Below are 15784 nucleotides of genomic sequence, written 5' to 3'. Positions count from 1 at the left end.
TGTTCAGATACAGGATCTTTACCTGCAGTGTGGAAATCTGCATCTGTTGTAGCATTGTTTAAAAAGGGTATTAAATCGGACCCCTTAAATTATAGACCAGTTTCATTAACGTGTATTTTGTGCAAAGTGTATGAAAAGTTGGTGAGAGCACATGTATTAAATTTTCTAGAACATCGAATTTCGAAGCATCAGCATGGATTTGTTAAGGGTAAATCGTGTTTATCTAATCTTTTAGAGACATTTGATGACATTCTTGACATTTTAGATGAAGGTGCCCCGGTTGATCTTCTATACTTTGATTTTAGTAAGGCATTCGACACAGTCCCCCACTTTAGACTTCTGTCTAAATTGGAAGGCTTTGGTGTCAAAGGAAAGGTGTTGAATGTTATTAAAGATTTTCTGACAGACAGGACTATGAGGGTTTCTGTAGAAGGACAATGGTCCGAGGTTAAACATGTTTTATCTGGTGTTCCTCAGGGGTCAGTTCTAGGCCTTCTCCTATTCATTCTGTATATTAATGATTTGCCTGACCTTGTAAAAAATAAGATAAAGTTATTTGCTGATGATCTTAAATTAATTGGTAATGCAGCTAACCACGGTAGTGTTGCTGAAGATATCGAAGAATTAGAAGTTTGGGAAAGTATTTGGCTTTTACAATTTAATCCTGCCAAGTGCAAAGTAGTGCACATTAATTTTAACAACAATCCTAATTTAAATTATAAGGTAAATGGTATAGAACTTGAAGTATCTGCACAGGAAAAAGATTTGGGGGTTATTACCCATAGCTCCCTGCTTTGAAACGAACAGATCAAAGCATGTATCGCTAAGGCAAATTGTATGATTTGTTGGATTGTAAGGAATTTAGTTATTAGAGAAAAGGTTGTTATGATTGCTATATATAAAGCTTTAATAAGACCTCATCTTGAGTATTGTGTCCAATTGTGGAATCCACCTGCGGCTCATGGAAGTTGGGGGACTGTTTTGGAGCTGGAGAGCGTCCAGAGGTGGTTTACCCGTCTGATTGATGAGGTGGGTACTCTTCCTTACAGCCGTAGACTGGAAATCCTCAATTTGACAACGCTGGCAGAGCGGCGAATACGTGGGGACCTTATTGAAGCTTTTAAGGTTATTAATGCTATGACTGATTATGGTTCAGACTTGTTCAGACCAAGCAGATCAGGTCTTAATCTGGTTTCATCCAATAGATGTAGTAAAAGTGTGACAAAGGTCAAGAATATCCAGAAGTCTTTTCTCCCGGAGCGAGTTATTCCATATTGGAACAAACTCCCTCCGGACGTCAAGAACTCTGTGACAGTTTTAGGTTTTAAAATTAAATTAGAAGGATATAAGATAGATATGATTTCTAAAAGTATTACAAATGATTGCTTTTTTTGGAATGTTTCTAATGAAGTTTTAGTAAGAATTGAGGGAGCCAGTTATGTCAGTAATAAAGAGAAACATAACAATTATCTTTGGTTCCATCCTTATGTGGCAAAGAAGCGTTTTATAAATCTTTATTCCACTGGGAAGTTTTAAAAATAGGATAATGTTTTTGATGAAATTGTTTTTAAATATTGTATTTGATAATTAATTAATGTTGGTGGGGAAATATTTATTATATATTTTTTCACACAGTGCGATGATAGTTTGTAGACATGTGTGATGATGTGATGTCATAAATTTTACTTTACTTTACTTTACTTTACACACCGTTTTTGTTTTTCAATTTAATCATTTTAAAAAAAATCTGGCACACCAAGCCGGCCGGCCGCGGCCGGAGAGATAAGATATTATAAACATGACCATGACCAACATGAACATGATCATGACCAACGTCAACTTTGATAACTCATGACACTTTGCATCTATTAGAGCACAACTAGAACAATCTTTAATTTTTACACATATACAACAGGTTTTAGGAATTGGATAACATGACCATTCCACAGGATAGCGTGTGTCGTGTATTATAATATGCAGCATACACTGGGAGCTTATCAGCGTTTGTACACAGACTTATTATATAAATGAATAAAGTTTGCCGTGTGAGGGGTATTTTGAAGCTTGTGGAGTGGAAGTGGCTTGTGGTGTATTATCCTTAAGGATTTATTGTTTGTATATACAATATATACGTTCTCGAAATATAAATTACGACAAAGTGGAATAAACTTGTTCGGTGAAGTACTTAAATACTTATTTTTGTAGGGATATTGGCGAAAATCGGTCATTTTGGCTACACACATAAAATATACTAAATTGAGTAACTAGTTTGAGCTCTTCGTGTAGAAAGAGGTACAACATAAGTATTTAGGATACTATATGTTCTGACAGTCAACACGAAAGTTGAAGTAAATACTTATTGAATATGGTCCAAAATTGGAAATAATTAAACTTTATTTTCAGCCATTAAAATGATCAAGACACCTTCAATCCTGTATATTATATATCTTCATTCAACAACAAATACTTTGTTAGTGCAACTCTTGTCAAGAATAAAGAGATTAACGTGATAAAAACCGAATTAAAAGAGTCGTCCTAACAGTCAAAGGTATTAGAAATAAACTTACTTACTGAAATATTTGGACAAAATATCAAGTGTCAGACAATGATTTAACTTACTGATAGGCGTGCAAGAAATTCCTGAGCTGAATAGGGCCGGTAGCTCAATTGGTAGAGCACCAGGCATGTAACTCGGAGGTTGGCGGATCATACCCGCCCCGGCACTATGCCGGCCCATGATTTTCCGAATCGCTTACCAGTGGAAATCTAGTCAATTCAAATATCTGCTTGCTTGGTACTCATGGTCGATACAATCACAGCCCAACCAACTATACTTGATCAGTCCGATTCACCTACATGTGCATACGCCATCTGGGAGCCGTCAGTTGAGCTTGCTCTCTGACTCGTGGGTTGAAAACATCGTGTACAGTACTTCGTGAGTAGTACAGTACTTCACAACGATAACCCGCCTCCCCAACCAAATCTCTTAAAATTAAAAACATTACACACAGTATGCACACTCACAAATATGGCAGTGAGTATCCCAGCTGCATATAATGCAGTGTACTAATAGCAGCAGATATGAGATAACAACACGATTGCTTACTGATAGGCGTGCAAGAAATTCCTGAGCTGAATAGGGCCGGTAGCTCAATTGGTAGAGCACCAGGCATGTAACTCGGAGGTTGGCGGATCATACCCGCCCCGGCACTATGCCGGCCCATGATTTTCCGAATCGCTTACCAGTGGAAATCTAGTCAATTCAAATATCTGCTTGCTTGGTACTCATGGTCGATACAATCACAGCCCAACCAACTATACTTGATCAGTCCGATTCACCTACATGTGCATACGCCATCTGGGAGCCGTCAGTTGAGCTTGCTCTCTGACTCGTGGGTTGAAAACATCGTGTACAGTACTTCGTGAGTAGTACAGTACTTCACAACGATAACCCGCCTCCCCAACCAAATCTCTTAAAATTAAAAACATTACACACAGTATGCACACTCACAAATATGGCAGTGAGTATCCCAGCTGCATATAATGCAGTGTACTAATAGCAGCAGATATGAGATAACAACACGATTGCTTACTGATAGGCGTGCAAGAAATTCCTGAGCTGAATAGGGCCGGTAGCTCAATTGGTAGAGCACCAGGCATGTAACTCGGAGGTTGGCGGATCATACCCGCCCCGGCACTATGCCGGCCCATGATTTTCCGAATCGCTTACCAGTGGAAATCTAGTCAATTCAAATATCTGCTTGCTTGGTACTCATGGTCGATACAATCACAGCCCAACCAACTATACTTGATCAGTCCGATTCACCTACATGTGCATACGCCATCTGGGAGCCGTCAGTTGAGCTTGCTCTCTGACTCGTGGGTTGAAAACATCGTGTACAGTACTTCGTGAGTAGTACAGTACTTCACAACGATAACCCGCCTCCCCAACCAAATCTCTTAATGATTTAACTTGCTATTACTTCAAGCTTAGTTTTACCTGGGTCCCATGAGGCTATAATTTTCATAAACAAATAGAGATTCGTTGTTTTCTTAAAATTGTTGTTTTCAATTGGAATGACAGGCTGAACGCCGCCCAGTAATAATAATATAAGCTTTGTTGGACTCAAAAACTTTTAGAATCTCATTAGCTTATTAAGCAATTATGTAACCTCTGTTGGAAAATAAACCAATAAAATTATATGTAAAGGCTTATAAATGTTGGGTTTCGAAAACAAAGGTATGGCAAACAAAAATTGACAATTAATTTTAAAACACTTCATTTTTGTGAACAATAATGCAATTAAATATTATGGTTACGCGCGCGCATCATCTGAAGCAATTACATCAAAATATGGTGATCAAATCATTTAATAGGGACGCATTTTCTGCGTCCCTACAAATAATATTGTACAATTCTCAAGGCAGTGTGCCCTTTTTGTGACCGGAGGCCACCGCGCGCGCTTTGCACGCGAAAAGGGGTTGCAACGTGTGTCAACTACATTATATATTAAGGTTGGATTATTGTTTATGCTATCTTACTATATATAAAGCGAGACGATATATATATATGGATCCGTGCCATTTTACTGACACCACGGCATCAACTTTAACGCGACTTTCCGCAAAAATCGTAAAAGATATACAACTGAAATTTTATGACTGGGTCAAATATTTTAATGGCCTTCAAATCAGCATGAAAAAATAAAAAATTGGCCAAGGAATAAGAATTTTAGTGCCCAAAATTTAGACTCCCAAGTGTTGTCTAAAACGTAAATTAAATAGGTAATAATCATTTTAGTCTCTCGCTAGTCTTGACACCACTTTAGGGTTAAACGGGATTTTGCATCGAAGCCAAGATTGACAAGATTGTTGATTTGTCAATTCGCAGAGGAACGATCTGGAAGGGTCGATATCGTCAATCAATGCTACTCGATTGTTTGCTCTAACCAGAGCCCTCTCGCTTGCAGTAGCGCGTGAAACAAGCGCGTCACGCAGTACGCGTAGGCACATGGCTATGTGAACTCGATTGTCAATTTTACTTTTGTGTTAATCAAAGCTAATAAGTAGTGCATTACTTTACGAATTGATTTAATAAGCTATTTAGTCTTTATTTGATTTCCTGAATCGTATACAGTCAAACCTTTATTTTGCTCTAACCAGAGCCCTCTCGCTTGCAGTAGCGCGCGACCGCCGAAGTACGCGTAGGCACATGGCTATGTGAAACCTTTATTTACTGTGCCTCTTTATACCGGGTACCTCAATATACCAGGCCTTTTCTTCCACCAAATTTGTAGTCGATTAGTTGCTCTAACCAGAGCCCTTTGGCTTGCAGTAGCGCGTGACCGCCGAAACGAGCGTGTCACGCAGTATAGTACTGTCAGGCTATATATTTCCAGTCCTTTATATTACACCTTTAGTTTATGGACACGTTCATTTGAGTTTGAGGATATTGGTAAACAAAAATAATAGCGTTTTCGACGATAGTGGCTTAATTTTGACATCTATTAACCTAGCATATTCAGAAGTTCTGAACATTAGCCACGTGACCCATACTCCCATATGCACCGCTCAGAAAGAAAATCTATTGTTGTTAGGCACTATAATGATCAAATGTCACATTTTGTGTGACTTAGTTAACTGCAGTTGTCTAATTATCATTCCTTGGTCTGAAATATAGTAAATTAGGTCAATCTTACAATCATGATACAACATTGGTTAATGGGCACGGATCGAACGGTTACAAGGCAATATTTGGGTAACTTTGTCACACTCATGATACCATACCTCTATTCTACTGTGAGGTGTCCTAAAAACCCTTTCAACTCATTATTTGATGGTTGCTCTACCAATCATAGCCCTAAAATATATCGTTTTGAATAGTTAGCTAATACAGGCACTTGGTTATTGGGAAATGAGGTTAATTCTGTCACAATATATGAAATTTTAAATTTTGGGCGAATTATTTATATTTGATTTTGGTTTGAAAGGCGCGAAAACTTTATATGATGACAATGTAGTTGATGCAAGTTAAGATCAGTTGATGTTTACATTGTCTTATTATATAACTTTATTCAAATCAAAAATAGAACATAAATGAACATCTTAAAGATCTGATAAGTAGCCAGAAAAAAAGAAAAACTGATACACAAGCTATAACAACTTCTTCCATCCCGCTCTATCAGAGGCTAAAAGTCTTAAATTGTACAAATCGTCTGTATTTACAAATGGAATGTTCCTGCTACCTAAATCAAATTTAATAGTCTTAAGCAAGTTCGACTGGTGTCTACCTACTCTACCCTTTTTAGTACTCTGACTCTCTACTGCAAAGTGTAATGCAAGCTGTGCAGCACATGCAACACGCTCACTGAGTGGAACCACTTTACATTGTCACAAAAAATTATACGAAATCGTAAATAGGTTAAAAACAATGATTATAGAATGAAATAGTCTCTTATAATAACTCTTATAATAACTGATGTGACAAAGTGAACATGTCTTGCCCCTATTTTGAAAACCTATATTCTATACCTCTATTAGAATTCAACATTCTTACATTCTTAAGTTTAACAATTTTAGGTTAAATTTGTCAAAGACCTAAAAATGTGACAAAATTAACTTTCCCTGCCCCAACAATATCAAGATAGTGTGTTAAAATTGGCATACTAGGATGCTTTATTGCCTATATAAATCAATCCAAACTACAAAATATATGTTAATGTGATGACGATTACCTAACTCTTATAATAACTGATGTGACAAAGTAAACATGTCTTGCCCCTATTTTAAAGATCTATAACTCTATTAGAATTCAACATTCTTTCAGAAACGATTGGAAGAATATTGTCCAGAACATCAGAGCTCAATTTTAACAATTTTAGATTAATTTGTCAATGACACTGAAAATGTGACAAAATTAACTTTCCCTGCCCCAACAATATCAAGATAGTGCACGTTAAAATTGGCATTGGGTGCTTTATTACAGGTATTTTAATCGATCCAAACTACGAAAAATATCTTTTAATCTGATGACGATTACCTAACTCTTATAATAACTGATGTGACAAAGTAAACATGTCTTGCCCCTATTTTGAAGAACTATACCTCTATTAGAATACTATGAAACTTAATCATCACAAATTTTTCGATAAACTAGTTATTTTGCCAGCAAGGAGCTAACAGAGTTATAATAATTTTGTTGTGACGAAATTATCCTATTTTTGACCATATGTTGCGGTAGTTTAATTGTGACACTGTTAACATATTACCACCTGATAATGATTCATGTGACTGGTGCATGGTACTAGCAGTGTTGTTTGATATAAGGGTTTGATAACGTAATATAAGGGGTTTAAGCTGGTATATCATTATTTGTTCAATTTCACACATGTTCAGATATCATCAAGATTATGTGACAAAGTAAACTTGGTTGTGCCTTCTGTGTTTTAATTCCTTACGACTATATGATATAATAACAATTCCCAGCACTTTCAGGCCATCAAATAAACTTACACTACTCAGCATTGCTTATCAGGGTGCCCTAAACATTCATCACATATTTTCTTTAATGTGTGACAGAGTAAACCTGAGTGCACCATCTAACGAAAAAAGTCGTAAAATATGTAGGTAATGGTCATATGTACCCATCCAATCAACTGGACACTCAAAAATTTGGTCAAAAACGGCAGCAAGGGGTCCATATTTACTCCGTCACATGTTTATAGTGTGACAATGTAACCATTTCCGTGCCGGCCGTATTTAAGCGATATCTTATCACCTGATTAAGATATCGTTATGTGACAAAGTTAGCCTAGAGGATGATACGATTATCCTAACCATCAAGGGTTTATGTAATTTCATAGTGTGACAAATTCAACTACACTGTGCCATTTAATAGGGTCACTTATATTTACCAATATCCTCAAACTCAAATGAACGTGTCCTTATATTATAGGACCTTTGGCTTATATACTGTTACCTTAACTTTGTTATCTCTCAGGATATATTGTTAACTACATGTACTTGTGCTAACGTAGACACATGGCTCTGTAAAGTCGATTAGCTTATACTTGTGTTTGGCCGGTTCGTCATGGAAATAGTGTGATTCATCAAATATTACTTATTGGGTTGTACTCTTGGGTTGTACTTGCACATAAGGCCCCAAATTTGGACCGGGTATATTACAACTTTTCATTTAGGAGTTACAATTTTCATTTAGGAGTTACAGTTACAAATGTTTTACATTATGGAGCCTAGCTAGGGTATGGACTAGTTAAACGTAATTAAAACGTTACTCAAATTATTTTTTTAAATAGTTGTACATTTTTTCATTTTTATCAGAACGAATAAATAATTAATATTTGATAATTTATTTATTCGATAGTTTAGTCTGATATTGATATTGATATTAACCCATTAGGGACGATAGGGTCGTTTTTAGGACCCACCTTTTCTAGACGAAAAACCAAATTACTAAACGCTATAACGAATCTATAGCATATATGCTCAAAATTTATTGGGCTACATAATCACCCTACGCGCGTGGGGTGGACTCCTGGGGTGGACTTTTATTCAGCGCGTATTTTGTAGCCTGTTCAACTTGACGTTTTGAATCGTTACTATCTCAATGTCACAGATACACAGAATGTGAGGTGATCATCTTAAAGAGAAACGTCTCAGCTTTCACCTGGTGTAAAGTTTATCTTTGTTCTCAAAATATAGCTCGCTCAGTGTGCAACAGAAGTTGACATTACAATAACCACGTCCGCGACCGGTCGTCAGATACCGGAGTCTTGCACAAAATTGGGTCCCTAAATTAAAATTTTATGACACAGTTACGATGAACTAGTGTCTAGGGAAACATTTGGTGAAAATTTGAAGGGTCTACTGTTAATATTGCAAAAGTTATTGAAAACAAACTAGCTTAGTCAGAAGTTTTTGGGAAAATTTCAAATTTTGTACGTAGTGGAGTCTACTGGGGTGGACTCTCGTGACGCGCATCTGATGGCGTGGCTTTTTCAACAGCAGTCAGTACGGCCAATATCAGAGCACAAATTATTGTGAGTAAGACATTAATGGTCAGCTATGAACCCCTCACTAGAATAGTAACCGTATCTAAAAACAAGGAAATGTTATTGTCAAAGCTCAAATTTTTTACTCTTCTCAGTGCAGTTACTTATATGAATGTACTAGCTAAGTATCGTTGATCGTAGCTGCATTACACAGTAGAAGGTAACCAAGGAAGACTGCTGATTAACGAAGCAATTTCAACGTGAACAGTTCCAAAATACATAATCATGGCGACGATAGTTCAACTTGAACCTTTATAGTTTTTACAGTCTAAGATCACAATAAAATCACGTGAACTGCGAATCACAAAATCAAATCACTCAAATCTGATACAGTCCCGTTACAGTACGCTTTCGTGACAACCTCAACGCTTAAAAAAATAAATATTCTGCAGTCTTGTGACCACCGATGGCCCTAACTCTCCCTTGTCCGCGAGGAGCATCGTTGCGACCATGGGTTTCAGTTCTTTGTTCTTCCCACTCGGCTTCGATAGATCGAATTGGCTGGAAGTCAATCTATCAGAAAGACCTTTGTCGATCTCAGGGGCGTGGTAAATTGTGGATGTCGGAGTATAAAGCTTCCTGAAAAGATTGAGACATTCACTCGGTATGTTGTAAATATCGAATAGTCCTTGTAGGCCGAGATTTAATTTATGTTGGGTTTGATAACTAGAGAAGGCGATTTGATATTCATTGATAGTATAGGAGTATAAGCATATAAGCATAAGTGATAAGTTTATATACCCTTTTTATGGTACCTCGATATCAGTATTGAGTAATCATCACTCAAAATCTACTTATTAAATTTATTAACTAAACAAGTTAATGTATTACCGTCCTAGAGAGGTTTTCCTGAGAATTTGAAGTCTCTGTAGGTTGCTGACATGTCTACTAAGCTCTTCGATTGAGGAGTTTTGGACCCCTCGGCGGTCCAAATGATTTATAATGCTGTGGGCATTTTCAACATCTATCGAGCTAAACGCCCTCGCAGCATAACCTGTAGAGAATGAACATGTCATCAATGCAAAGTTCAATGATAAAAATCAGAGTGGCTGATTTCAACGGGCAGAATTCGAATATCATGGCCTTGGGGAATGGACTATTTTTTGTCGATTTTACTAACCAAACTGGCAAACGATTGTTGATTTTCGTCACTAGTCTAAAATGAAAGCAAACGTTCGGCCGAACATTTACATGATTAAAAACTTACCGGTTTCTTTCGTTATTATGTACAGACATAGCCGGGCTTGGGTTCTGCATACGATATCTTCTATCAGATTTAAGTTGAACCCACACTTTGTACTGCTCGTGGGAGGAGAAAAGCAAACTGATACCTTTTCCATGAGCATCTCGTGTAGTACCATCATCATTTCGATTCTGATATCAGCTGCAAAATTCGTCTATTACTAAATGCTAGCTTTTCGAACTTCGTATCTTGGAAATAACAACTTCTATGAAAGAACACACACACACACACACACACACACACACACACACACACACACACACACACACACACACACACACACACACACACACACACACACACACACACACACACACACACACACACACACACACACACACACACACACACACACACACACACACACACACACACACACACACAGACGCACAGAGACACACACTCACTCACTCACACACACACACAGACAGACAGACACACAGACAGACAGACAGACAGACAGACAGACAGACAGACAGATACACACACCCACAAACACATACAGACATAGACACACAGACACAGCATAAACACAGACACACACAGACACAGACGGACACACAGACAGACACAGATACACACAGACATACACACACACCCACAAACTCACCCACAAACACACACAGACACATACACACACAGACACATACACACACAGACACATACACACACAGACACATACACACACAGACACACACATAGTTCACTTCAGTACACTACATTACAATTACAGACACACGCAGTACAATCAGAGACACACACTCGATACAAAGACAGACACAGGCACAAACACACAGAGTACACTTCAGTACAATCACAGACGCAGGCACAAAGACATATACAAGAAGAGCAGATTGAAGTACCTTCATTTGCAGATGTTGACGCATTGATCTCAATGAAACAAGAAATTTCAATGAAACAAGAAATTTAATTTTAGCACATTTTACAGAATAAAAGATGTAAAACAATTCATAAAATATAATGCCCATTTGGTGTATGACTTTTTGTCCTTGACTGCTTGTTTGGTTTTGGAAGGACAGGTAACTAACGGGGCAAGGAATGCGCGTGCCTGGGAGCTTTTGCACACACCAAAACGCTAGTTCAGTTAAGTTTTTAGAGACAAGGCTCACATTAGGACTATACGAAAAATTGTTAGCAGACATTAGGGGTTCTGTTTAAAGTTTTTACTATATAGGTTGCAGTCCTGTTGTGACAAAAAGTCTACACTAAAACATGCTTGATTTTATATTGTGTAGTTCAAGGATTAAAAATGCACCTTCAAGGTGGATATTGGAGAGCAGGCGAAAGATTATGGCTTAAATTTATCAATGGTTATAATAAGCTATAAATATTTTAAACTATACAATGCTAATTAAAAATTTCTTTATACTTCATTCTCAAATTTAAATTTAAAAATTCAAAAATATACATTCATTTTATTAAAACTTTCTCACACATACTTTACTCACAGGACAAGACTTGGAAAACAGTAGCCTAGGGTAATTTAATTTAGATGTGTGTGACCAGCCAGTTATAATGTTTGGAAAATAATATTTGTGCAGTCAAAGTCTTTTACGGTCCAATCAAGCAGGGCGTGGTTATGTTGATTAGCTAGTAGCGCACGTTTTAGCTTTCCTCGCAAGCACATTACACTAGTAGTAAAATCAGTCATTCTGAACTTTGGGGTTAAAATGTTAAAAATTTTGGTTGATCTAGTGTTGTGATTGTCAGGTGGGTCTGCCTGACAGATTAGAAGGCAGGGTTTCCTTGATGAACATGTGTAACCCTCATGTAAGGATATTGGAGCACGGAATTTCATTATCTTGTAGAGCTCCAGGTAACTGTGGTATGTATATAGATTTTGTATAGCTAGAATGTTATTATGCTTGAATATCGGTTTGGTGTGCTCTTTTATGAAGAATTTTTGGTCTAGTTTCTGGTGTCCTATAGGCCTAGTACGTGCACAAGTCTTAAACTTATCAATCTGTGGGATATGTTCTTCAGTCTGTAACTGATCATCTGCTAGAACTGTCTCATCTGGATCAACCGGAGGAGTATCTTCCGGCAGGAGTCTGAGTGGGTCTATCGGGACAGCCATGGATCGCTCTCCGTACCTTGCTGAAATAAAGACAAAGGTCAACGACGGATGTCGCATGTCAGTCCTGTAACTAAATGTAATGCAAAATAGTGAATAAATAATTTTTACATCTGAACGATTGTTCATTGATTCTTTGAATCTGTTCATTGATTCAAAGAATCAATGAACAAAAGTTCAGGATTTTACCTTCTGTTAAGCTGTTAGCACTGACTCTAGCCCCCTCTCCCTACAAAACGACCATATCTCGGGCTGGAGCTTTCAACCGTCTTGCCTCAGCAGCCATCTAGCACAGTCGACCTGTCCTGTTAATTATGTGATCATCAAGTTACCAAATTTAATCCTTCAATATTCAAATAATTGATTATCAGACAAAACAGAGTTTAGAGCTCGACGTATGCTTCAGGGTTTCACACTGTGCTGTAATCAAACGCATGACTAAAACCTCTTGCTACTATTACCAATGTTAGATAAACCCATATTGTTAAGGCGGTCAAATGATTTACCTGAGTTGATCGCGTCCATGAAAGGGTTCAACTGCGCTCTGTCCAGCTTGTTAATGTCCGCTCCAGCAGCCAGCAGTGCCTCCGCCTCCGTCACTCTCCCTGCTTTGCATGGCCAGTGAAGCGTAGAGCTCCCCTCTAAGCTCTGTGACGATCCGACGAAGGATCCAGATTCCCTTATTTTCTCTTGAGATTGCTTCAATTCTTCCTGGAGTATGCGGATTACCATTTTTATACTTCCATGCAGGGCGCGTGAACAATCAGCAATGAATTATCAATTAATCAATCTAGTTTTTGAGTAAAAAGTCCACAGATTGTGATACATTGGATTTGATATTGGAAAATACATGGCTTACCAAGTACCTTTTCATGTGCTTTTTGGAGGACAGGGATGACTTATTCCTGCGTGCCATTTCACCATAACTATCTGCTGTAACAGCAAAAAATTGGAACATTGTAGTTAATCAGTGTGGTGCTAACAACAGAGAGCGATTTGAACGGTAGGCAATTTCATAAATTTCATTAACTCGATATAAGGATGATTGGAACAGGCTAAAATCTACAATGTGGCATTAATAACTGGCTATATCGCTGCATTAAACGATTAAAGTATTGCTAACTATGGATATTCTAAGTGATCTAGGCAGAGGGGAACCGGCACAGCCAGATTGCCTTGTCTTCACTTTCAGTGACTAAGTTTCACGATAGAAAAATTGACCTTATGTATTTAAAAAAAAGGATGCACAGTTCAAGCAATAAATCGATCGGCTGCTCATATGATATTTGCATTTAAAGGAGGGCCCAGTGCAGTGACCAGTAAGTCTGTTAAGGCAACATTTAGATCTGAGATAAGCTGAGTCTTGACAAAGATAAGTGAGTTTCGAGAAAGTGCACACGGATAAAGTTATCGAGTGACAATGATAAGACTAAGTTAGGGTCAAGTCAACAGAATGGCAGCTGTAACAGAAACAGTTCATTGGATAGGGGAGTAGGGGATTATGACGGAGTGAAATTTATTTAGCAGGGCAAACAAAAAACAACTGACAGCACTGAGCAAGTGAACTGGAAAATTGAGGAACGAAAATAACAGTGGTTGTCAGCCCTTTCCGTAGCAATCAGGATTTCCCAGGAGATCGATCAGGCAATCAGGATTTCCCACGAGAATGCTCGAGCCAACGCGCGCACTTGTGTCACGTGACGGCCACGTGACGCTCTAATCGTTGTCACGTGGTACAGAAGGGAGGTTCCTAGAGCGTCGATCCCGACAAGAGGAATTTTCTCACGGTTTATCTTCAATAACTATAGCTATTTTTATAGTAGAGAGTTGAAACTTTCACCAAATGTTTCCCTAGACACTAGTTCATCGTAACTGTGTCATAAAATTTTAATTTAGGGACCCAATTTTGTGCAAGACTCCGGTATCTGACGACCGGTCGCGGACGTGGTTATTGTAATGTCAACTTCTGTTGCACACTGAGCGAGCTATATTTTGAGAACAAAGATAAACTTTACACCAGGTGAAAGCTGAGACGTTTCTCTTTAAGATGATCACCTCACATTCTATGTATCTGTGACATTGAGATAGTAACGATTCAAAACGTCAAGTTGAACAGGCTACAAAATACGTGCTGAATAAAAGTCCACCCCAGGAGTCCACCCCACGCGCGTAGGGTGATAATGAAGCCCAATAAATTTTGAGCATATATGCTATAGATTCGTTATAGTGTTTAGTAATTTGGTTTTTCGTCTAGAAAAGGTGGGTCCTAAAAACGACCCTATCGTCCCTAATGGGTTAATATTGATTATATTGACATTTTCATTATTGAATGAAGCTAACTCCAGACATAAATAATATTAATCTTTTTAACAAAGGGACTTGGAGTATAAACGATCAAGTTTGCATAAATGTTTATCCATCCAAGAATTCAGGAGGCAAGGGTGGGTGGGTAAACTTTATGCTTTACGGTCTGCACGCTCTGATCCTGCATCACCTGGGATTATTTTTTAACGTATTTTTGTAAAAGGTATAAATAACTTCTAGTCACTCTCTTGCTACTCCAAGTCCCCTAAGATATCTGGTATAAAGTTCGTGCTAGTTATATATATAAAATATATTTTTGTCTGCTTTAACTGAAACTAAATAAAATTGTTGTTTTCTTAAAAATTGTTTTTTCTTGTGCTGAAAGTACTTAAAGTATGTGAGACGCTTGGCAGGTTATCAGTGAGTTGAAAGATACTGGGGATTGGGATCACGTGAACTTCTCTCTATACCATTTTTCTACACCATGCATTTTCCGTTTCCCCGAGAAGCCTGGTATGTAGAGATTTTATTGAGTATATTTTGTCACCATAGTCCGCTGTCACTTTAAGTGTTGTGTCTGAAGAGAAATTAAAGAACTTGTTTTGAGTTCTTTCCTGGACAACTGCCATGGGATGCCTCCTTCGTCAATAAAAATCCTTTGTTGGACCCGCAAGTTCCTGGCACTGTTTGTTTGGGGACCGGTTTTTTATACCCGGCCAATGTTTACAAAATAATATAATACATAACAATATAATTTTATTTAATATGCGTGAATATGAAAATTGAAAATGTTGATTACGTCTATTCATTAAAAACAAAAACAGAAACTTTAAAAATTAAAACTTGTATATCACTTTATCAGTTGCTGTGAATATGAAATATATATGTATGTATGTGAATACAAACGCACACCCTCACAACGGCTCTTAAACATTTTGGTCAACTCCAGAGATTCTTCACTGTGGAGGCTGTAGCCAAATTTTCAATAAGAGACACTAATCCACATCTATAAAGTTATGAATTTTATCACAGCCTCCCCCCTAAAAAATGTCTTGCATGCACAAGGAAAGC

General features: G+C 37.7%; 1 protein-coding gene and 2 long non-coding RNA genes across 8 annotated transcripts in view; 1 reads left to right on the top strand and 2 right to left on the bottom strand.

Annotated features, from left to right (window-relative positions):
• The window catches only part of LOC134812933 (grainyhead-like protein 1 homolog), an 84643-nt gene that overhangs the window by 28974 nt on the left and 39885 nt on the right, over positions 1 to 15784 (top strand). The window lies entirely within an intron of this gene.
• LOC134813366 (uncharacterized) lies at positions 9242 to 10354 on the bottom strand. Its single transcript, XR_010160006.1, has 3 exons — positions 10279 to 10354; positions 9903 to 10065; positions 9242 to 9650 (listed from the first exon to the last, which is right to left on the bottom strand). It is a non-coding gene; the product is annotated as an uncharacterized LOC134813366 (long non-coding RNA).
• Positions 12305 to 13072, bottom strand: LOC134813404 (uncharacterized). The gene is made up of 3 exons (XR_010160012.1): positions 12916 to 13072; positions 12599 to 12714; positions 12305 to 12432 (listed from the first exon to the last, which is right to left on the bottom strand). It is a non-coding gene; the product is annotated as an uncharacterized LOC134813404 (long non-coding RNA).

Source organism: Bolinopsis microptera, chromosome 3 (genome assembly GCF_026151205.1).
Source record: "Bolinopsis microptera isolate Bmic1 chromosome 3, MBARI_Bmic_1.0, whole genome shotgun sequence".
Classification (NCBI taxonomy): domain Eukaryota; kingdom Metazoa; phylum Ctenophora; class Tentaculata; order Lobata; family Bolinopsidae; genus Bolinopsis; species Bolinopsis microptera.
Note: the sequence above shows the minus strand (reverse complement) of the source record. Positions and strands in the feature narration are given on the sequence as shown.